The sequence below is a fragment of the Oenanthe melanoleuca genome, chromosome 5, assembly GCF_029582105.1.
Source record: "Oenanthe melanoleuca isolate GR-GAL-2019-014 chromosome 5, OMel1.0, whole genome shotgun sequence".
In the NCBI taxonomy this organism is placed as follows: Eukaryota; Metazoa; Chordata; class Aves; order Passeriformes; family Muscicapidae; genus Oenanthe; species Oenanthe melanoleuca.
The window spans coordinates 19,606,160-19,631,630 of record NC_079339.1 but is presented as its reverse complement, the minus strand read 5'-3'; positions in this window follow the sequence as shown (position 1 = coordinate 19,631,630).

Genomic DNA, 25,471 nt, shown 5'->3' with positions numbered 1-25,471 from the left:
TTGGATAGTTGTTATATCCTTTGAGCAGTGCAGTAACAGAGTGAACCTTGGTACTGAACTTTGTAAAGCCACACTTTTACAGCACCATATTTCAATGGAACCACTTCTGCTGCTAACTTTGACAGTGGCTTTGAATTGTCCTTTTCCAACAAATTGGCACAGTCGGCAGGATTCCTAAATCCAGCTTTGCTACACTGTAACTCACAATTGACTCTTTTGCTCTTCATATTAGTTTCTAATTCCAACATCGTTCATTTAATGTTTTCAAAATTGTAAACATTAATTCATTTTTACTGTTTCATCCCTCTGATACAGATGAGAAGTCCCAACAATGAGGATGGAAAATGAAAAAGTATTTTTTGCCAAGTTGTACAGAGTAAAATGTGAACCCAAATTGACCCACGAAGACACTGTGGACTTGTAAAATGTGGACTTGTAAAATGTGGACTAGAATTGACCCACAAAGAAACTTCAGGCATGAGTTTCAGCTGCAGCACAAGTCCTCAGAGACAATCTGAAACACTAGGTTTTTTTTCCTTTTATTTACAAATAAATCTGGTGTTTGATGTCCTCGAGCACTGTCCTGCACTGTCATTGCTGTGCTTGGAGGATGCCCTGGAGCTGCACCTGTGTCTGTGCCAGCCAGGCTGGGGCTGTGACCACAGCCTCTCCTCCTGGAATAAATAACCCTGCAGGAAGGAAACAGCAGGAGACATAGAGAAATAGAGGGCTGTCCTGTGCTTGTGTCTGCCAACAGAGTCATAGCTGGTAGAAGCTCCAGTAATGCACACCAAGCCTTTTACACTGGCACAAATTGTTAATGTTACACAGACTTCCACAGTTTCATGGAGTCATTATTGTATGCACAAAGAAAGGACCAGACATCTCCTGTTGGGAGGGAGCAGCACTTTGTCTGTATGTGTGTGTTTGTCTCTCTGTGTGTCTGTCTGTGTCTACACAGTGGGTGGTTAAAAATCTGTTATTTTTTAGAGTTGACTGGCAGCAAATTTGGAAACTATCGTGCATACTTGCTTGAAGCTTGAAACATTCAATGGATGGTTTATTCCTCCTTAATATTGTAGCTGAGAATTGTATGCAAGTATTATATTGCCTCTACATAGTGTGTTTTGTAAAATGACTAGCATTTACCACAGTTTCTTTCTTTGATACAAATATTCAAAATATATTTGGATTTGCCTACAAGCTAACTTCCTAAAATTTTAGATTCTTTTTGGGAGATTCAAATGAAATTATAAGAAGCAGTCATCTCATTTGCTGTTAGATGAGACTGGAGGCTGATTTCAGGTTCAGAAACAGGGTACATGCCCAGATATTCACCAGAAAGAGCTGGTATGGGCAATGCTGCAGTTTGAAACCTTGTGACATAATTTCAGAGAGTCCTGAAGAAACAATAATGTACTCCAATGTGAATTAAATTAACTGGACAGACACTGTCAGTGTATATATATGCTGAAAACTATGTTAATAGGTTGAAGACCTCCTTAAGGGCTGAAAATGAATAGCTTTTACAATATCTTGGAAAAATTATGTGCAATGCAAAATGTAGTTCTTTGCTAAATCTGTTTTAGTAGTAAATTAAAGATTTTTCTAAGCACTGAAGTCAAATTCACACAGGATATAACTCTACTGACTTCAGTAGAGTTATTCTGCTGATGGTTTGAGATCAATATTTACAAGACATTTTATTGTAAAATATCTTCTTTAAATAGATAAAAACTTTTAATTCTAATTCAAAGTATTACTACTGTAACAGAAATCCATTCACATCCTTGGTGTGAAGGATTTCCTCTCTTTTTATATTATTTTGGGGTTAGGATGGTCAGCAGAGATTAAGCTGATGAACAGGTGAAGCTGGGTGCTGTTCAGATCAGGGCAATCCTGTAGATAGAGTAGGACAATTTCTTGGGGTTTGATTTGTTTGCAATTTCACTATGCACTCCTTAACACCATTAGTAGAAATTTCATTCACTTTGGACCTTGAAGACCTCTGTAAGACAAACCTTTCTGCAGAAAGACAACCAGCAGTGTATAAGTGAAGGCTTTCATCAGATAATTTGAAGTACACTGTACAAGCAAATGAGTAGTCATTCTAGGAACATACTGAACACTTTACTGTCTGAAATTGGTGTTCAGATGTTCTAGAACCAGAACTGATCAAAACATATACATATCCTACCTTCAAGGATCATTGAAAGAACTTTTACTCTTCAGCAGTCTGCTCCATCTTGGCCCATTTCTGTCCTTGGTTTGAATTTACACAGAACTACACTAATTCACACAGGTATTTTATTTACTCCTTGAAAATTAAGCTATGATTGCAAACCTTGAGCCCTTGCATACACAAATTTTCATGAAATTCAGCAGCATTGAATTCTTGTTGGTACTCACATCCAGCTCCTTTATCACTCAAAGAGAATAGAAGTATAATATTTATAAAAAAACTATAAAGCAATTATCAACCAGAGTGAGTGAAAAAAAAATAATTATATTAGGAAAACTGATAAAGATATTGTCAACTACTCTCTCTGTACTAGCTGAGAATCATACCTCTGGTGCAGCCATGCCTGCATAGATTGTGTTGAAAGTCTGTCTTATGCTACCTCAGATAAAAGAACATGAAACTGAGGAGTCCAGGAAGAGAATTGGACAAGTTTTGAGATAATGAATTTACTTGTACCTCTCTGAGTAACAAAACTGATTTATGGAAATTGATAGGAGTTCTAACTTTCTTATGAACAAGAATCCATCCACATACAAGAATTCATCCATTGGAATGGGCTTCAGGCACCACTATTATTACAGAGAATTGAAAATGGAATTGCTGTCCACTGTGGTGAGATAGATACAGTAAGAGAGAGACTAATAAAGAAATGGTGCTCTTCATCCTCTCAGAGAAATGTTACTCTAAAAGTTAAGATGAATGTTATAGATTCCTCTAGACCTCCCTGTTGTATCAAATACTCTCTCAAGTCCTTTTAATACCAGCAATATTAATAATTTTATTCCCATAGCCAGAATTCTTTACCAATAAAAACAAACAAACAAACAAAAAAAACCCCTAAAATACAATATAAACACTGGAAAAGAGATATATTTTGCATGCACCATTACTAGAAAATGCATAGTATATATATCCATCCTTACATGTATACATCTAAGCATCTAGCAAGGTGACTAAATGGCTGTCCACCTGCACGTGCCTATCTATGTAAACATCCCTCTATGTAAATATCCATCAATATCTACCACAATGGAGTGCTCATGCTATTCCCAGCCTGCTGTCCTGGCCTTGAACATCCAGAGCACTACTGTCCCCATTCCTTTACCACCTCCCTCTCTGCTGTGGCCATCCAGTTCATTTAGTGGGAAGTGAGAATGGAACAGCAAGTGATAACTGACCTTGTTCAATGTGTTGTTTCCATCAATCCACTCTGTTTCCTTCAGTCAGTAGGGAAGCAATACTGGAAAAGAAGTTGTCTCCCATCTCAGCTAGGATGCGGCAAATAACAAATGAGAAAGGGACTGAAATGCAAAAATTCATGCATTTTTATCATTTTCCATTCTCAGAAGATAATGGGAATTGATCTCAATCAAGAACTTTTCTGCCAAGACTAAGGAAGAACCATGGTACCATGGTATGAGTATTCCTATTTTCATTTTTCTTCACTATCTAGAGATGGTAGCTCACCTGTTTTTTTTCAGGGATCAGGAAGGTGAAGGGATTTTATCTTGTGCTCTTCTAGACAGAGGTACTAACAAGGGCAGTGTCATCTGACACCTAAACCCATTCTGAGAGAGGCACTTCACTCTGCTCTACTTCATCCAAAAAGTTAGAGAAAGTCTCTGTTTTTTAAATCTTTATTTGTATCTCTATTCTGTATCTCTGTGGGATGCAGAACAACAAGCAAGGAGCTCCTGTGAGCTGCCACCTTTTGCCTCCCAGCTGTGACACTCAGTGCAGCTCCACTCCACCTGTGGGTCAGGTTGGGAGGAGGAGTTGACCACATTCAAATGCCATTTACCTTTTTCAGCCAAAAAGCTGAGAAGGGCTTTTTTTGCATTTTTTTGGGTTACCATCTAGGACTTCAAAGCCAAAGAAGGCACTAAGATGCAGTATGACCCTTTGCCATGTCCACCTCCAATAAGCAAGAGGAAAGTGTGTGCCAGGCATCTGCACAAGATTTCAGCTCCTGATTTTTACACTCCTTTGAACTGACATGGAGGATTCCTCAGCACTTCTCCCTCACAAAAAGCAAAGACTTACCCATAAACAGTTTTTTGCCTGATTTCTTAAGTTAAAATTTGGTGTGAGAACTGGAGTTCTTGTTTTTATACTCATTTTGATGGTGTACTTGCAATTTGCCACAGGCATTGGGAGCAGGCTTCTCCACTATCCATATGGAAGGGATCAGAGATCACAACACTACTGACAGAGGAGCAAAAAATGCAAAATATGACAACCTGTGAAAACATCTGTCTCACCAGTTTGGGAAAAGATGTGCCTTTCACAGCCAGCCAAACACTTCACATTCTGGTCTTCTGAAAAGCAGAAGCATTCATATTCAAATTGTTAAATTAAAAAGTCAACTCTCAGGCAAACAATGCAGGGTCTAATGCCAGAAGATGATGTGCAACACAGTATTTCTGAGACAGCTACAGTATCAAAAATGTTCATCAAGACAGTGACAAAAGGCTCTAAAGTACACATAGAAAGACAAGAAAGAATTTGCCACAATGGTTATTTTTATTTAATGTCTCGGTGTGCATTAAGAACTCTAGAAAAGTAAAACGAAATCTTTCTGATTTGAGTTTCCAAAGAGACAATTACTGGTGTTGACAGATACTAAACTGAAATACAGACAAAAAGAATGAATGCATCTGGCAAGTTTTTATCTACTTGATCCAATGCTTTTTGTCTTCTAGATGTTATTAAGCATGCTTTTCTAGCCTGACCTGAATTTAAAATCTCCCAGCATTTTCCTAGAAGTTCAGAAGAGGGCACTGAATTTGTCTTTCCCAGAGAAGTAAAACTGGAGTGAGGGTATAGAAAATCCCATGGCACTTTTCATAACAGCAAGGGTGCACCAATGCTAGCTCACTGGCTAAATTCCAAGCTAGCTAATTATATTCTCTCTCCCAAATGTTTTCTGTGGTTTCAATTAAAGAAGTTATTAATTACTTCCTACCCTGAATAATGTGAGCAGTGTTGCTGGCCCAGCATATCTTCTGTGCTTTCTCAGTAGTATGTTTATATGCACCAAAGTACCTTGGAATCCTGTGCTGAAAGTCACTAGAGAAATGTGCACTGTTGCTGGCTTTTATTGTTTTGTCAGCCACAGTACTCTTAGATTGCTTTTACTGCTAGTAATAAGTATATTTTGTTTTTATAATGCCCAAGGCATCTAAGAATCAAAATAGGCATTCCTAATTCTAACTAAAAATATATCTTCTTTAACATAGTTAATACTGAATTATTTTAATATTCAATGGATGTAGTATTGGTGCACAGACTGCTTGTGATGATGATATTCAACTTACTGCATGTGAAGGGACTCTTTGGACTACAAAAACTCCAAACAGATGTTTCTGACACCATCCAAATGATCCATGTTTCAGTTGCTATAATTCTGCAGTGAGGCAGAGGCATAACATCAAATGTTCATTCCAAAATTATGAGAATTTGAACTTTTACCTGGTCTATTTAAGCAGCTGGCTTTTATTCTCTTCCCTATGTCTTTATGTCACATGTAATAATTCCTGTGACCCCTGGATCTTCCATCTTTAGAATATCACAAATATTATCCATCTTGGCCCAGGCATACTTCAGCCTAAACACAATCTTTCCTCATAATGAGATTTTAAGGACCACCAACTCTTTTTTTTTGATTGTTCTCCACAGCTCCCTTTAGACACCATGGTTTCCTCTGACTGTGAGGTCTCAGTAGCAAAGATATAAGGAAACCAGAATATGCAGGTTTGCTGATTTTTAAAACCACTTTTGAAAATGGTTCAAGGTTATTATAAGGTGAAGGTCTGGAGCACTGACATGCAGCACTCAGTGTCATTCTTGGTATGACATGAAGCACAGTCACCTGGAACTGTACTGAGGCACCAAAACCTGCAGTGGATCATCTGGGACAAGACTGAGAAATTCTGTAAAATTTTAAGTTCTCTGTAGCAAAGTCATTATTGATGATGAGCTGACCTCTTTGCTTCTGTCAGGTGTAGTGAGTAATCTGCTCAGACCACAAGGGCCTGATGTCCTTCCTTCCCTTCATTCAAAGGACACCATGGGTACAATTTGCCTGGCTTGCCACCCCTTTACCACAGTAAAACTTGGGGTTTGGACAGACACACACATACACAAGCCCCAACACATACTTTTGAACTTACATGCTGCATCCAGATCTAAGATAAGGCTTCAGTTATGAGAAAATTCAAAATTAAGGCGTCATCATAAATATTTTACAAAACTAAAGTAGCATCTAGTGGAAAACCAGTTATGCAATATATTTCCCTCAATATATTTCTTCTGTGAGTTGGACATATAGGGCCTCCTATTTTGATTCTTCAAAGTAGAATGTATAAAATCAGTTTCTGCAGAAAGAATAAATGCAGTGACATTTTAAATTAATTGCAACACAAAAAGATTCAACATAGATGTAATAAGCTTTGTGCTGTGTGAAACACAATTAAGTGGTTTCTGAATAACACCTGGGTAAAAATGTCTATTAATTATGTGCCTGATAAATGACAATAGAACTCTTTTACAAAATTAATTCTTATTTAGCTTAGATGCAATAACTGAAGAAAATATTTAAAGTTTTTGCTTTGAGGAGTTTGGGGGCTAAAAGGTTCACTGATACAGAAGGTTGTGAATCCAATCCCATTCCAAATTAATTTTAGTCTTTTTTTCTGGGAAAATAATCAACATTAGAGTGGTATTAAAGTGATTATAGTGAATAGATTTTTACCATATAAATATTAAATAATTAATGGGCAGGGTATACATTAATAAAACTGGCTTTTACAACAATTTCAAATCTTTGTGATGCTGCTGTTTAATTATGCAAAGGCATGGTTCTACATTGTGAGTACATATTATGACATATGCATCCTTATCATAACTGTGGAATAATTTTCTCAAATGGTCCTTGTGAATAGCAAAACTTTTTTTTAAGACAGATAAGTTTTTTTGATAAACTGAATGTATGCTTTTAAGTTGCTGCTGTAATAAACCAGCCCATGTCAATAATTCATGACTTTCAGATAGATGCAGTTGCTGTCAAAGAAGAAAATGAATTTTTTTTTTTCCTGCAAGGCTATCAGTGGCATCAGACTCAATCAGGTAAATGTATCTCTAGGCATTCCCATGATGTTGTGCTTCCTCTCACCATCCCACCTGCCATAACCACCAGCAGGGGCTGAGATTGCTGCTTCCAGCTTACTCTGGATTTTGGGGGATGGATGACAATGTGGCAGCCAAGGGCAGTCTGGAATGCTGACTTGACTGCCTTGCTGGCATGCAAATGTGAGTACTATTTTACTTTATAACCAGTGGACAGCCCAGGGCCTGCTGAGCTCTCCTGCACACCAGCAGGCTGCACAGGATCTCCCTGAGCAGGGACACCTTCCAAGGTCCCTCCTTGGGGCTCAGAGATTCCTTGCCACAACAAATCCTCAGACTGACAGCATGCTAAACTCTGAAGTCATAACCAGGTGATACAAAGGATTTTCTGTACATATTTATAATCTGATAGATAAAACTGTTGAGGAAGTTTGGGACCAGACTGGAGGCAGCTGTACCCAGACTCCAGTCTGAGGAGTTCAGAAAGCAAGGGGAAATCTTTCTGAACCTTGTGACTCAGTGACTGGGGCTTCCTGACAGTTTTATCTGACTTTGCCCTCTATGCAGAAAATACTCAAGTTCACCTTGCCATCGAATCTTTGCTGACAAATCTTGTTGAACCAGTTTTGATAGGAATAAGGCATATTTTTTGTGTTTCTCTTGAACAACTGGTGTATCACTCCATTCAACAAGATCATCAGAGACAGCATAGGGCAGCTACTTTGGTACATGCAAAAGAAATTTGTTTTGTGCCTGATGAAGGGAAGTCTGTAAAGTAACAGTCCCATTTTTGTCAATACCAGGAGAAGAAAATGTGTATTAGGTTCTTAGAACATTGCATTAAACTTATGTGGGTTAGTCAGATATTGTTAAAATGTCACAATAGCCCTTGTGGTAATCCTACTGTACTTCATCCTATGCAAAAAAAGTGCAAGAAAGCAACTTTTCAATACTACCCTACAACCTAATGCATGTTATTGAGTAATTTTCACACCTCACATTTCATTTTTAGGCAGGGACATTGTTGGAGTTTTGTGTCAACTAAGATTTTTAATTAATCACACGCATTGTCTGTATCTAGCCAAAGCTGTAGATTCCCCCATCCCTGGCAGTGTTCAAGGCTGGACAGAGCACTGGTCCAGTGGAAGGTGTTCCTGTCCATGGCAGAGCTGGCTGGAACTGGATGGTTGTAAAGGTTTCTTCCAAACCAGATTCTATCTTTTATGTCATTCTACCACATGTGTCTTCATGCATTTCCCTGTGCAAGTGCAGGAAGAGTATTGTATCTATTTTAGGACATTTGAAGTATTTCAGTTAACAATTTTGACATAACTTCAATGTTGCTGTTATTTTTGCTGTTATTACCTATGAAATCTTTGGAAATATTTCCAGATAGATGGATTACTCTTCTGTCAATGATGGACTGTCAAATGGGAAGTATAATTTCTCCATGAAGGCTCCCAATTTTGTGACACAGAGAAGTTCTAAGAAAAAAAAAAAAAAGGGTTTTGAGACAAGAAAGAAGCCATGGAGAACCAAGCTGCAAAACTCTTCACACTTCTCCATTGTGAAAACCAGTAATTTTTGAAAGAACACGCCTGACTCTTCTCATGAAGAAGGCAAAAAGCTCAGATTTTTTCACATGCTCAGTGTTCAGGAGATGACATGGTTTCTTAAGGAAACAACTTTGAGTATCAGTAAACAGTCCCTAAACTGTTAGAAAATTCTGCTCCATTTCTGCAGTGCTGAAACATTCTCAACGTGTTGCATGGAGAATTTGTGCCAAGATTCTTTCTAAACTTGATCAAGTTATTGAAGTTTGAGTTGTCCAGTGACTTTGAAGGTAATGATTTATAATGTGAAGCATCTGAAGTGCCAGCCTACCTTTCACACACCAATCTTTGCAGAGTAGAAAATAGTCTCCTTACAGTCTAGAGGAATCCACCAACTTTATGTGTGTATATATGGCATATGAATAAGAAAATATATATACAGCAGTTTAGGAAACCATTGAGAGCTGAAGAAGCAAATTATGTTGAGGTGTTCTGAACACATCCAAAGGAAATCTTACATGCCAAGAGGCAGGGTGGGCAGCACATTTCCATGTGGCTTCCTGTGAGTCATGCAAACACCAGTGTGGGTAGTTTACATCACAACAAAAATATAAAGAACATTCTCTGCTTTGTGACCTGGAGAATTGGATGTGACAGCTCCCATTACTGTGCTCTGATGACAGAAATGATACATGGAATTTGAGGATGAAGCCTCCCCTAACTTAACCTCTCTCTTTTAACACACAAGATTTGGAGCAAGAATTATCTCTTTTTTTCTGCAACATCCTTACTTTGACCATGACACCCCAGTCCTCTTTTCTTCCACATGCTTTGACTTTTTGCTGTGGTTCATATGTATGAAACCTTAAAGATTATCCTGGGTGTAAGATTGTTATATTTTCTTTCAAATTGCTAAAGAAATATGGATTATGGCCAAGGCAGTAGCCCAAAAACAATGTTGGAAAATGTTGAAACTGCTTCAGTCTGCAAAGCTTGATTAAAGAAGACAGGGCAAAGATCCCTAAGTGTGCTGTTTCAAATAGTTTTTACCATGATTTGTTGAACTTAGGCTGGCCCTGAGAAGAAAATTCTAATCAGATTCAAAACAAGCCTCATTAACTGTGAGGTTATAGCATCTGGGGCAGATTAGCTTTTGTGTTGTATTAAATAGTGCTGATCAAGATTAACTGGGAGCCCACAATTTAAATCTCTTAGTTCAACCTCTGGAAAGTCATTATCAATGTACATGCTACTCTATATTTGAGAAACCACGTTTGCACAGAAGTACCTGTGAAAATCCGTGATAACCTTGTGAAATGACTCTGTATCAAATTAGTACATTTTGCCCTCACCATTTATTCTAGAGAACACCATGGAAACACCAATGTAGATATGTTTTATTTTAGAGAAGCACGAATTACATATTTTATTTGTGTCTATCATCAAATTGGTCATACCACTTCTGTAAGTAAACCAAATTGTGTATATTTGGATATTCAAAATTATAATCTTTTAAATAACAATTTTATGAATCTAAGCATTTGTTGGAATATTATGATTTAGTTTGGAGTTTTCAGTGTAACTGAAGCCCCTTCCCTTAAAAACTCGGGTAAAAATATAGGCAGAGATAGCCCAGGTAAATTCTATCAGTAATTGAGAATTAAAAGAGGAAACTAACAAACATACAAATGAGCAGCTTCAGCACAATAAATTATTTTAAGAGTTTTAGAAATGGGTCAGCTCAACCTGGCCAATTATCCTGCTCTGACTAAAGCCACCAGAGCCCCTGAGGCCGAGAACACAAACCTGTAAGACATATCCTGCCTATTCCCTTTTATTCAGTCTCTGCATTATTTGGCCTGATTCTTTTCTGAACCTGACAATATTCTCTGCTTCCACAAGCTTCTGTGCAAGAAAATTCCGTCAGCCCGTTAGCCACCATGAAAAAAGGCAGGAATTAGAAATGGATGGATGGATGGATGGATGGATGGATGGATGGATGGATGGATGGATGGATGGATGGAAGACAGAAGATAGAAATACACTTTCTGCCTGTAACTACATTTTATCTGTTTGGAATAAACCTTCATCTGGTTTCTTTTAGTGGTAGGATGGTGGCACTTGCTCTATCCCCTCTGCATTCAACACAGCAATGCTTCGTGACTGGACTCAGCCATATCCTCCTTTGCCCTTCTGGTCTCCAGACTTTTGAAGGATCCCAGGATTTTTAGGCTCTCTTTGTGAGGCAGCTGCTTTGTCCTCTTGGTTATTTTAATTTCCCTTATCTATAGTCTCTGATCCCTCTAGAATTGAATGCAGCACTAACAGTGTAGCCACATTAAGAATTTATATGGACGTAAAATTGCATTTTCCACCTCCTTCTTTATATCTGATGATATACATTATTTTTTTAACCATTACTACTCACTGAGCCAATAGTTTTTTATAACATGTCACAGAGAGTTTAAAAAATCTTCTAGCCTGTAACTCTCAATCTGAAGACTAGTTGTGTCCATTTAGGATTAGCAACACCTGCCATTATGTGGGAGTTGAGCTGAAGAACAGGTAGATCCAGGTAGAACAGTCTTTGCTTGACAAGTCAGGAAAATACTCAACCATAGAAAAGGCTGGAGCACTGGAATGCCAAAAGGAGTTAACTACAATGTAAAACTTCCCTGCTTCTCCTATCAGAAACAATTCTGCACTTCTGTGCCTATTGCCAGAACACTGGGACCAAGAAGGTGACATAAAAGATATTTGGAAGCGCCTGGGATCAGAGAATTACAAAACTAATTCTTCCACTGAGTTTTGCAGTGCCAAAGATGGACTTGTTTGACTTCTGTAAAGTAATGTTCAAAAACATTTTTCACATCTCAATATCTATATTTTTGCTTACAATGTAAAGGACTTCACCACTACCAAACTCTTCTATTGCTATCCAGCAAGCACACCTAATCAATTTAATGAACTTCTGCTAGATCTGAGAAAATACTCATTATAAATAATTTAGCCCTTAGATATAAACTCATTCTATTCTCTGCAGTGAACTGCCCAGTCTAGTAACCATCACCATCTTCAAAAATCCCAGATACTGTGAAAAATTTTGAATTAGATTCACTGCCTGGAGCCATTATAATAATAAAATCCTATTTCTCTGTTTTGAAGCCAAGCATCTATATTTCTCCTAGGTAAAGGCATTGAAATTCAATGAAGAGACAGGTAATAAATGAGAGAATTTTCTAAGGTAATAACTACAATTCTCTTTAAAGGTCATCAATAGATGAGAAATTATTATACTCTGTTAATGTTACTTGTAATGTTCTGATTGGTTGTGTTGCAGGTGAAAAGGAAACCTCAGTTGCCACTCATTCCTTTAATAAAGAGAAAACAAATTAGCACAGGACTAAGCATTAACAGTGAAAAATGCTCTCTGTTGTGCTGGAGTCTTTTAAAATAAAAGGCAACTACAGAGCAAGTAACTACTTTGTTTTCAAATTTCAGAGCTAGACTCAAATTTGATTGATTGTTCATTCATGTGAAGCAGTAAAAAAGAAACCAACTCAGAAAAGATCCCTGATTTTGTGCTGATTTTCTGAAATTGTGCTCATACAAACCGTACTCCTAAACTCTTTGTTTTCTCACAACGAGATTGTAAGATTAAGCAATAAAGAACAGCAGGAGGAAAGCTATGCCTCTGCATAGAAGAGGATATATTTATGCTACAAGGTACACAAAAATCACAAAAATGTAACAACAACATTAATAATGTTGCTTTATTTTACTGTGGCAGCCTTTTTTTATATATGTATTTATAAATATTTGCATACATTATTAATGAAGCTAGATAAAATGACAAGTGTCATATGGACAAGTAACTATTCTGTGACCTATTAGATCTATGACTATAATAGAAAATTAATCTGTTTCAAGTCCTTTTTTAATCATTGTGACAATACTTTCTCTTCAAAAACTGAAAGACACCTAAAGGGTGTTCAAGGCACATGGGAATTTTCAAGCTCCTTAAGTTTAAGGTCTTGAATTAGAAAGAATTAGATGTCTCTGGGGAGCATTTTACATCACCCATGTTTTATCAGCTCAAAGGTATGAAATGTTAGCTCTTAGAATGGCAGTCTAGAGCTAGACTCAAACACTGCCCAAACCAGTGTGTTTTCTCTTTGTTTAATAGATGTTTTGTTTTTTTTTTCATTAGTTTAGCCAGATTTTGAAAGCATTATATTTCAGTGAAAAAGGAATTTCAAGTGGGTTAGGAATAAGAGCTACTTAAACTTTGTGGAACTTTACAAGTCCCATTAAGACTTCAGGTAATGAGTTGTGATCAGGTACTATTTGTACTACTGCAGGTAGCAAATACCTTAGACCAAAATAAAGGCATTTTTAGAGACACAAAGAGCAACTAACAACTTTTTAGCAACTAGCAACTACTCAGCTCCTTTGAAGATTTAAACCAACAAACCCAGCAGAGGAGGATGGAATATATTTCTAATGCATTGCTAAGATTATATGAAAAACACACAGAGAAAACCTAGACTGGCTTCAGGACCTTATCTAAACATGTATACATACATTCTGTAGTATTAATATAAATGTCTGCTGCACAGCTTCATTTCATAATCTAAGATATTTTGCTCATTGTAACGCTCCTTGCTTTTTTTCTACCATCAAATATACATTTATTGAATGATTCACACACAAACTGAGTAATATTCACATGCATACATGACGTGGGGAGAAATTCACGCCTCAGCAGTTGGAATGTGTGTTTGAAATAAGAAAACAGTGTTACAAAAGGCAAAAACATCAACCCTCTGGTTAACACAAATCCATAACAAGGCCCCATACCAGCCACTGTGAGGAAAACTAACTCTACTCCAGCCCAAACCAGCACATCATTTTTTGTAATAAAGTTTCTCTGATTGTTTCACCATTGTTTCAGACCTTAGCTTAAGCGGTTGTCAAGTTTAAGCAAAAATATAAAACTGCTTATTGTGACATTTGGCTAATTAGTGCCTTCAGGGGCTCACTGCAATTAATACAGCAAGAACAGGACTGGTGCCATTTTCATTTTATGTTCCAGGTTCAGACAGACCTCAAGAACATTTGAGTAACCTTCAGATCCCATGAATTACTAAGGCTTGGTCCAGTCGGAAAAGGCAATGTGTCCCAGCAAGCCAGTGATGACAGAAAACATTTCTTCCTACTATTTTTACCTGTCTTGGAACACTGATGAGATTAACACGACCTTGTGATTGCAACCTGGCACCTGAATCTTCACAGAATATTCTTGAGATGTTTTTTTTTCATTTAAGAAAAGGTATTTCAGATTTCATGTGCGTGAAAAGACTAAGTCAGCTGGTCTTTTCATTTTATGTATTTCTCCTTTCTTTTTTTTTTTTTTTTTTAACCAATTTGACATCTGCATGACAGAAAATCTCTTCTTACTTCTAGATACATGAAGCTGGGTGTTATCTGCACCTGACTTCTGCACATAGCAGGAGATCCAATTATCTGAAATGGTATCTCAGCAGGAAAGATGGACTAGGATAGGTTTAAGATGTTCCAGGCTTTGAAAAGGCCTTGAATACCTTATGTAATTTAAATCTCCCTACTGCATTTGTGTTACAGACTTTTAGAGTCCCTTGTTATTAAATCCATTTGACCCACTGGAAAGCAGTCAGGCAAAAGGAAACTATTCTGCCCAGAAACTAGGAATGCAAATAGTACCCCTGAAGAGATTCAAGGGACCCCAGTTCCTCTCAGAATTGTTCTCAGTTCTGTGTTTGCCAGCCTTGACATCATCCCATTTAAAGTTATGCTGCTGCAGCTTCCATATAATCTCTCTAAAACAAAACAGTAGATTGCATCCTTAAAGTAAACTTTAAACAAAAAGAATCAACTCTGCTGATCCTTTTCAGAAATATATAAATGCCTTGGATGCTAGCTGTGGGTTTAAAATAAGTACAACATATTTCCAGCATATTTAAGTTACTGCTTGAAATATTTAATACCCAAGAGGATTATTTTTTCTTCTCCATATAATATTACAGACTAAAATCTGTCAATATGTCAAAATTTGTACCCTGCAGCAGATGTTCAGCTGTGCAAAAGAAATTTTCCTTTTCCTTGTTATAGATGAAGAAAATTGTATGTATAGAAATGATATGGTCAGAACTGAAGCAGTCACAATGGCATTATATGCATGTCCATTGTTTTTAAGTCTAACATGCTTATGTACCATCTGTATGAACTAGTTTATAAAGCATACTCTGTACATGCCCACTCTGCAAGGAACATGAAAAGCATCTTTATTTTCTTCCAACTCAATGTGACTTCAGTAACACTGCATTTCATTGTTTGGATGCATTTTCATCCCTCATTCTTTTTCTGCATTTATGGGGTTTTTTATTTAGTTTTGTTTCTAGTATCATTGGAAGGAGAGAAGCACATCACACATTAGCTGTTCTATGAGATTAGCCCCAATGCAGAGCATGACCTAAATATGCTTTGTAAATAAGGCAATGCATTTCTCATCCTTTAGCATGCTAAACAGTTTAGTTGAGATTGGAAATATTCACTATCATCTCCAAATTAACCCTCCTGTTATATTAGAAGAGTGGAAAGGTGAGCCTAATTCTCTGTTATTTGGGAGAACTTTTAACACATAACTTCAGACTTTATTGGCATTGGTAGGGAAGTTTGCTTTTATACAAAAGCATATTTTACAGATATAATGGGTACAATGGTAAAAGTGAGAAACATTCCATCCCAGGATCCTTTTCCCACATTTGTATGACTTAGGCTGCAGGCACACTTTCCTTTCTGATTCTTGCTGTGCCTGCTGGAGATACTACACACTTTCCTCCACCCCATGCCATTCATCACTCTCTATAAATGGGCTCTGTCCTTCAGGCACAGTCACTCATGTTAGCCCAAAGCACTTTCATATGGTGTTTATTCTAACCTGTCTGAAACACTCATTTTGTTTCTTTTATCTTTAGTGGAACTGGGAGCAATCACTGCAGGTGATGCAACTGTGTGCAGAGAGAATCTCTGTCTAACAGATATAGCAGTGAAATAACCACTTCAGGATTTGTAAATATATCCTCTAATAAATAAAAATATTTGAGTATCATTATTATTATTATTATTATTATTATTATTATTATTATTACATATATTAGGGTTGTGCTAGACAATTTTTCTTTTAATTACAACTCTTACTTTCTGTTTGTAAGAGATGATCTGCTAAAGTAACATGAATACTTTTATTTTGGAAATAGGAAAAAAAGACAGAACTCATATCTCTTGATATCTTAAATGATCACAATTTCAATCTCTCGGTGAAAATATTAATGTTTTCAAAATATTGTATATTGTATTGTATTGCTAATTAGGGGAAAAAATATTTTCTATATTGGTTTTCTGCAGGATCTAGTAAGTCTGATTACATTCTGACCCTCCATTTTTGTAGCTGGAATCTCAAGGTCCTGTACTCTGAGGACATGGAGGGAAAAATCAGCTTTTGAAGTGTAAACTGATCTGAGAGGGAAAACAATGGCAAATATGAAGAGCCAAAGAATGCCATTTTGCATAGTCACTTATCTTAGAATCAAAGATGCTTTCACATAACTGAAATCTAAAGGAAGGGCTGCCAGCAGTTTTCTGTACTTATTCTGACTGAATTGGAAGATTCCCTTTGGGCCAGAGCTGATGTCATTAACATTGTACTTCCTAAAGAAGGGCACAGAATTTCAGTATTAATTAGTGTGCCATTGATCCAAATGTTTAACTTCTAGCTGTACTTAAAAGCTAATATATTTACAAAGTTGGGGGTTTTCTACTTTCAATATGCAGTTTATGGGGCATTGGCAAATGCATTGATTAGAACAAACTAAAGCCTTAAAAACCTCCTTTCCCATGGGGATAATTGAAAAGTCTAGTGACTTACTCTGCAGATGGTGCAGACAGACACAATAAGCCATTTGAAATAGCCCAGCATGCATGGTAAATTACTCATAAACATTTTTAGCATCCAAATTCATAAACATTTTATACATGAAAATTAGAAAGTCTGAGAAAGCAGCCCCATGTTGGGCAATATGGCAGACGTGGCTAAGTGAAATGGATGGTTATGTTTAAGAGTGACACAACAACTTGAGAATAGTCAGTGCAAACACTGAACTGAATATTATCAGACAAATGCATTATTCAGCAACTATTTCAGAGCCATCACTCTGACCATCTGGATGTTAGAACACAGAGGTGAAAGCAGAGTAAGTATATTACTATCCAAAGGCTTTCCTAAAAACAGATTCCAGAATGCATTTTCATATTCTTTTACTGAAATCCCTCCATTAAAAAGAAAAACCAAACAAGCAATCTTTTTCTGGGAAGAATACAGGAATAGAAAGTTCACTGATTCACTGTGAAAATAAAAATTCCCATTGAATTATCTTCCATATTGTCAAGTTCTCTGAACACTATCCCTTGTCTACAACAAGCATCATAAGAAATCTTCAAGTTTTCATCTTCTGAATTGTCAAAAATAATGGAAGCTCTTGAGTAAGGTAAGTTCTCTTTGATTTTGATTCTGCCTGCTAGGGTACCATCTGCACTGAGTGAATAAGACAATTTTCTATCAAGATTGTATTGCATGCAATTGCCAATGGATGTTAGAGCTCTGCAGGGTGAGTTTCACTATCAAACATGATTTTATTGCTCTGTACTGGTGCAGAAATCATCTTCTTTTCTCTACAGTCACATTCTTGCTGTCTACTTTACCTCTACAAACCTATACCAATACCAAAAAAGACAAAATAATTTGGTTCACCATCCCACCATTCCCAGACCACACTTGACCCTGTCAGTCTCAAAGATTGTGAGACACAGGTGACAACACTACAACAACTTGCCTAATGACCATTCACTTAGCATGGGTTAAAATACCAGCCAGGGAATTTATTCTGACCTTGGCTGTGGCCATGCCAAAGGCTATGACTGCAATACTTTCTTTCAGATCATGTGATTGTGTCTGTTTTCTCAAAGCCATACATTTGGATTTCCATCTTAAGCAGTAGAGAGCTCTAACTTTCTTCTTTACCAAATCATTTCATTAACAATCCACCTTTCACTGATGACTGTGTGTCAATACAAGTTAAAATTTTCTGACTAGTGTCAGATGAATAAACCTAAGTCTTTTTCAAAACCTAGACCTCTGAGTTCCAGGGCACAAAAAATATCAAAATTTTTCTTCTACTTACTGTACTAAAATTATATGCCTTACAATTTAAATTACTTTAATTATAAACTTTAAATTGAAAACGTTAAAAAAAACCCAACTATCTGCTGCCTGTAGAGAAAAGAAACTATAATGGCTTAGAGTTTTACTAGACTCTTGGTAATAATGATTTCAAGGTCAGCAGGAATGATTTCAGATCAGCAGGAAAAAAAAAGTGCTGTTAAATGTCAAACAGATGAAATCACCTTATTCTCAAGATTTATTGAAATCATGTTAACAACAGGCATTTGTTTAAATAGCTTGAAAAGAGTGATAATATTGATTTTTCTTTATGGGTACATATTTTGAGATTAGCTGTTGTCTAGATTTCTTTGAATTGTCATCATTGAAAAATGGACCACAATGGGAAGAGAAAGGTGGCAGCTGATTAAACGGTATTAATTCCAAGTAGAAGCTGCCCCAGGAAGGGCACACACCCTTAAACCAGAGGGTATTTAATAATTGCACCTGTTTTCATCCCAAGGAAATGAGACACTGTTGGAACAGTACCAACACGTGGTGAGAAAGTTAGATCATCTGGAGTTTAGTCTGCTCTGTGTTGCTTAAAATTCAGCTGCAACATTTGTGCATTATAAGGCTTTACTGAGATATATAAAATCAGTCTAGTGAAAATACTGCCTTAAATTCCATGCTTTATACACAGATTCAGAAAAAAAATATAATAATACTAGACCAAAGTGTTCATTCCCCCTTCATTCAGAAACATAGACTGGAGGAGACCAAACCTGGACTGTCTTAGTGATACTGCCACTGTCCTTTAAACTAAATTTCTTCTTCCACCCTAATTTTCCCTGAAAAAAAGGTAGCTACAATTATATACACAAAGTCTTACCAGAGTCTTGTACAAAATATGTAGTTCACTGTTCTGTGCCAGACACATCCTTTCTGATATTCCCAAGTACAAAATTAATCTTTTCCTACAGCCACACCATGCTGGTTGCTCAGGGACATTCTGTGACTAATTCATATACCCATATCCTCCTTCCACTCTGTCACTTTTGGCTGATCAGCTCCCAGGTTATAGCAGAAATTCCTTTCCTCCTCAGTACATGGTCTTTCACTTTCCTGTTATTATATTTGATCCCATTTGCACTACTCCACTTCTTAAGGTCATACAGTTCTTTCTTCATTTTCATCCCACATTTTACCATTAGGTGTTCTTCATCCTCACTGCAACACTGTGCTTGTATTTGGCAGATTTCTCTTCAAGACAGCTCCTTTGTGACAGGGAAAAAAGAGGAGAGGGGACAAGGAGGAATACAAGGGGATTGTTCCTCTTTCTCTCTCTCATCCTGTGAAACTCCTGCCAGTCCTGTGCTGCTGAGATCCTTCAAGGATCTTGATTGCTGTTGGAAAGAGCTGGCCTGAGGACCTTGCTATGTATGGCCCTTGTCACTCAGAGCAAGCACTCAGTGAGGTTTATCAGCTCCAGAAAAACTCCCCACGCTTCTTGCAGGAAAAACCTTACCCTGTCCTGTTTGGTTACACAGAGAAATGAAAGGGAGGACTGAGGGCAAGGAAATCCCATGATATTTGACTGCATGGACCTGAATATAGAGTAATTTCCTTCACTTTAACTTCCATCAATCACAAACTCAATAACTATAAAGACAGAGAAATATTTCTTCCTGGGACTGGAAGGAGATGAGGAGATGTTAATGTAAAGAGAAACTGTGGATTAAGCCATCTAGAAGTTGGGTTTTGAGGCCTGCCAAGGATTGAGTGTCTAATTCCCTACAACTGAAGGGCAGCAAATTCTGTTGGTTTTTGGTTGGCTGGTTGGTTGGTTGGTTGGTTGGTTGGTTGGTTGGTTGGTTGGTTGGTTGATTTGGTTTAATTTTTTTTTGTTGTTTTTTTTTGTTTTAGACATTTCACTATCCATAAAATATCTTGGTAAATATTAAAAGATGTAAAGTCTGTTTTGTGAAAATGAATGTCAGAAGTTCTGCTCCTGAAAGTATGCAGTTGTTCATGATTTTAAAAATCTCATTTTTCACTTGAGATAAAGATATTTAGCCTTATTTTCTAAGCTTTGTGAGATCACTCATGAGCACTGGCTAAGCAATTGTTCATGTCCAAAACATAAGCTGTTAAGGATGATTTCTGATTTATTTTTCACATCAACACTGCAATATCTATGGGTTTTCTACTGACACAAAGAATGTCCTGCACCTTGTACCCCAAGAAAATTTCTTGTCACGTTTAGAAAAATCTGATGTATTCCCAGTGCACCTTCCCTTTCACCCTGCCATATTCACAAGTGCATATTCATTGTGTGTATGACATATTTGTACAACTGTGCATGCCATGCAGATGTTGTTGATAAGTCATATATGTGTAAATATGTATATGCCATATATCTACAGAACACACACACCCAGTGCTGCCTCTCATATACTCACTGGTCTGTGCTTGCATGCTCTTGGGAACAGGCAAAGAAAAATATGAGGAAAATCTCGGACATTGCAGGAAGTTCCACATTATATTCTGCTTGTTATTGTGGTGATTTGTTATCATAATTGTCCTTGTGGACATTTAAAAATTTTCTGTGCCTGTTTTAAGAGTTTATTTTTGCCAGCAGCCAAGTGATCTATTAATTCACTTCTACCTCTCCAATTTGTTGACTGTTTCAAACAACTCTGCATGATAACTGAGTCACACTTTTCCTTAGAGGAGCAGGATTGGCATGATTATATCAGGTTACACTTACTTACCTTACTCTTTAATTAGGCTTTTCAGGGCATTCCCCTGAGCAAAATTACAATTTGCCAAGGTGTAATTTGCAGGATTTTTCCTGGGTTCTGTTTCAATCAGAGGAAGTGACTTTCCTATTTCAAGCATAGTTACCATTTTAAGGATAAATTTCTTTTCATTAACTCTGCTACTTCACACTTACTTCAGGCCTCTCAAATGAATATTCTGCTGTCCTAGTTGCTGAGTCGCTCCATAACTTCCTCCTCTGAGACTTCAATCTCTGTCAAGACCATGCTGTTATTTCCATTTAAAAAGTGTCCTTGGAATAGGAATTTCCCCAATGGCTTCTACAACAGGGACTGAAAGGATTTTTTCATGGGCTGCTGAGATACTTCACTCACTTTTTTAATTGCTCACCATGTCACGATTCCTCTTGCTGATCTAGAGGTGTCCTCAGCCATGCATACAGATTCCTGGCTCCTCATGTGCTCTAAGTGGATGCTCCTTTTTTCCTTCCCATCCTTATCTCTGACTCAGTCAGAGAATCATAGAAGCATTTAGGCTGGAAAATACCTCTGAGATCATCAAGTGCAGCCATTAACCCAGCACCACCATGCTCATCACTACACAGCATTCCCCAGGGCCATGTCCATGTGTTTGTGCAACATTTCCAGGGATGGTGGTTCTACTTTCCTGAGTAGCCTGGTCCAAGATCTGAACACCCTTTCAGTGAAGAAATATTTTCCAATATTCAATTAAACCTCCCATAGTGCAACTTGAGGCCATTTCCTCTTCTCCTATTTCTTGTTACCTGGGAGAAGAGAACAGTCCCCTCCTCATTACAACCTCCTCTCAGGCTATACCAACTGAGTCCTGGGGAACACCACCTGTGACTGGCCACCAGCCTGGCTGGATGGATCTCCAGTCACCACCATCTCTGGGCCAGCATCCAGCCAGGTTTTAACCCAGTGAACAGTAATGCATACTAAATTTATATTTTTTGAACATTTTTTCTTAGCATAAGCATTAAGACACTTTATTTAATAGGATATTTTCAATTAAGATCTGAGAAAAAAATTGAGTGGAGGGCATAGAATTTGACTCATTGATTGAAATTTATATAAAACTCTGTTGCTGACAACCAAAACCTGGAGGGACAACATAATACAAAGCAATGAAGCCATTACTCTGAATTTATCTGAGCATTCCAGGAGGCCATGCCATGAAAATAGTTTAGTTTCACTTCCATAAAACCAAATCAAATTTTCTGTGGAATGTTTTTTCTTTTTTTTTTCTTTTTTTTTTTTTTTTTTTTTTTTTTAAGCTTTGAGTTTTACGCAGTAGTTCTGGAAGAAAAAATCATGATTATTACTGTATATACTGAGGAAATGCTATTTCCCTATTAAACTGGTAGTTAAGCCTCCTTGCTAACAGACACTCACAGTCTCTAAACCAGTCGAATCATCACTTAAGATGAAAAGATAAATATTTAAAACACAACCAAAGATGGGATTTTCTTGCATGAATCTAGATAGTAATAAGTATCAAGTTCTTTTTCTCCTTTTAAGTAATTAATTAGACACAGAAAAATTGGATTATTGCAGCATACAGTACACAGAATTAAATCTTTAACAAGTTTGAAGGATTTAAATGTCTTTTTTATGAGTGCATTCAAAGAAGGAGGCAGAAGGATCCCTCAAGGTTGTTCAGGAGATATGAGAAAGATTTTTCTAAGAGCTTGAGCATTCCTTTATATGCCAAATAAAATGGGCATATCTTTCCTTTTCGCTGTTCAAAATTATCTGTACATCACTTCACAATTAATTGTTCAGAATTTCCCTTACATTGGGAATACCTCTTGAGAATTATTGCTCAATGGCATTGCAGAATGCAAAATCATAGTGAAGGTATGGGATAGCTTCCATAATTTATTTTGGGGAAAAAGGACCTTCTCAGAAGGGTTGAATAGATATACCACTGCTGGTTCCTTTAACCTTCCAAAACCTAGTAGTTGCCACCCTTAGATAAAAATACATTAATGGATTTCCACAATTTGCCATCATCCATCAAAATGTGTCTGTATGCAGAAGTTGGGCTCTAACACTGTGAGTTCAAGCCTTTTACTCCTGAAACAATGCCCCTATATACTGTCACCTAAAAACATGGCAAAAGTAAAAACTCATACAAAGTGTCAAATGTGACTTGGGAAGGTACCTACAGTTACCAGTGCCCTTCAGTAGTCTTATGGTACTGCAGGCAAAAGTCCAAGAAATGCAATTTGCAAACTGACAGCCTGTATTCTTGTGCCTTTGCATGTGCACAAAGTACACCAAGACATCACTCCTGTGTGCAGCCCACCCTTGACCAAGTCTCCACTGCACTAAAAACTCTGCATACCCAATCTAGATAATTTTAAATTTCTCCTTGTTTCCTTATCAAATGCAGGTACGCAAGGATCAAAATTAAATCCGTTGCAATAGTGAATTAATTCAAATTTCTATCACATGAAGGGGAAGAAAATATCTTGCCTGTCTTGGAGTATGGCATAAAGAAGAGCATTAATTTCAGAAGAGAAAGAAATATGGGTATTTCAGAGAGTTATAGAGGCAAGTATTATTAACTTCACGTGAAGTGTGGCACAGGCACATCTTCCAGGACTGCTCTGGAATGTCTGTGAAGTGTTTTTTTCCATGGTGTAGTTATCAGCACAATTTCTCTAAACTACTCACTTTATATAAACACTAATGATTTACTTCTTCATTGTCATTACAGTCAGAAAAAATACATTCTCCTATAATTTAGAATTTTATTGATTATAATGTACCTACATAGCTGTGTCAAACTTAGGTTAATCACAAAAACTTTTATCCAGCAATTTTGAACACAGGAGAACTTTGCCTACAAATTACTATATGACAGACAATAATTACAAACCCATGTTAGATAGCAGGGTGAGGAAAATTCCCAGAATGATTACAGGTGAAAATAAAGTGTGGGTAGATTCAAGAACTCTTTTGTATGCTTTTGTGAAGAAAATCTGTGAACTTTATTTTTGTAAAGGAATTTTCACAAAAAAACCGTCGTTCTGGCTTTGTTCAAATGAAAGCCTAATGAGTAACCTGTGTGAAACCATTGACTGAGAAAGGCACAGGGAAGTTCTCCTGGTGTACTGCCTCGAGCTGTGGTGACTGCTCCTTTTGAAGCTTCTGGAAGTCTTTATCCCTGGGTATTTTTAGTCCTGGATTGGTCCAGTCTCTGGCTGCTGCTATTGTTCATCCCAGAATAATGACAATAGCACTTGGCAGTGACTTGTGATGCTAAGGTGTTTTAGTGCTGCTGTACATACTTCAATTAATTGTCAAAGCAGCCTTTTAAGTATTACTAGCTACTTTTTTCTCTTCTTTTTGAAAATAAGATTATGAGATACAACACACTGAAGTCACACATCCAAAGATTATTCTCAGCTAAGTACTAAAACTCTCCAGTTACTGGGTATCTATTGGGCTTTGTTTAGGCTACAAGACCTGGTTTGTTGCATTTCCAGAAACTTTTGTGCAGACATTTATGTTTTCTTAGAAGTCTTACTTGGAAATTTGCTGTGGGAGGTACTGCAGAGAATTCAGCACTGAAATAATTTTCAAGATTTAAAAGTTCTTCATCGAAATGTCAAACAAATCTACATGAACTAAAATATGCAAGTTTGCATCTTATTGCTAAGGACTGCATTCCAGTGAAAGCAAAATTTCCCTCTCACTCCCTGTTTTGAACCTGCATTTAGAGCTACACCCAGGTAAAATGCCCTGCAACTCAAAGCAATAATTGGGCTGCCAACACATTTAACTATTGTGTGTTTGCAGCACCCTGACAGAGGGACCAGCCTTCCCAGGAATTGTGGAACCACCAGGATTACAACAAATTCAGGTCCTGGATTTTCAATAAATAAAAATGTTGTGATCTCTTAAAAAACACCTTTTACGAAATTAAAATTCTGATCTATTTCTAAAGAAATTAAGTAGTATCGATTATATCAAATACTGGCAACAAGCATTGTCTGGAATCAATTTTGCCATTCCTTGGAACCAACATATTCTCCATTTCCCACACAGCTGGAGCTAGGAGGAATACCAGCAGAACATAAGGATCAATGCCATTATTTTCAAGTCTATAAAACAAATATTCAAAAATTTTTAAGGTAAGAATATTGCAGTTTTGACCTTATTCCCACCTGCTGTTCAATGACATCTCTTGATTGGTCATCTAATATACATAGGAATAGAATCTCAAATGAGGGATTAAAATAAAATTACTCCCACAGCAAGCATAATCCCAGTCAATATTTTATAAAACCTTGACTTAGGTGATCATTTCATTTGCTTTCCTTTTCATAAAAGAAGATTTACATGGCCTATGATGGCACTAACCTTTTCCTTGGAAGGGGAGCACATCTCATATATTTATGTAATTATCTGATAGAACTCTTGAATTATCACCAGGGAAAAAAGCATGAAAACATGTCAAAAACTATTTAAAGGGACCATT